This window comes from Brassica oleracea, chromosome C5, assembly GCF_000695525.1.
Source record: "Brassica oleracea var. oleracea cultivar TO1000 chromosome C5, BOL, whole genome shotgun sequence".
Lineage (NCBI taxonomy): Eukaryota > Viridiplantae > Streptophyta > Magnoliopsida > Brassicales > Brassicaceae > Brassica > Brassica oleracea.
Genome location: NC_027752.1, coordinates 14,477,896 through 14,478,115, shown reverse-complemented (window position 1 = coordinate 14,478,115; position 220 = coordinate 14,477,896). Strand labels below are relative to the sequence as shown.

The 220-nt window shown below is 31.4% G+C and overlaps 1 protein-coding gene across 1 annotated transcript in view; it reads right to left on the bottom strand.

The window, feature by feature from the left end:
- LOC106294896 (probable serine/threonine-protein kinase At1g18390) overlaps positions 1-220 on the bottom strand; it is a 40,858-nt gene that overhangs the window by 28,203 nt on the left and 12,435 nt on the right. The window lies entirely within an intron of this gene.

The window sequence follows — 220 nt, the reverse complement described above, 5'->3', positions numbered from 1 at the left end:
TTCCGATCTCGTTGTACATATTATGTTAAAACCATGTAAAATCCATGTAAAATATTCCTTGTAAAATCGTTGTTATATTTCAACTACCCAACTCGAAAATTTCTCTATTTATATGTCATTTCCCACAACTCTCTTCCTCACAACACACAAACGGAAAAAAAAAATCCGAAAAAAAGATTTCAAAAAAAAATGTAAGAAAAAAATGGCCGGTGGCGGTAGT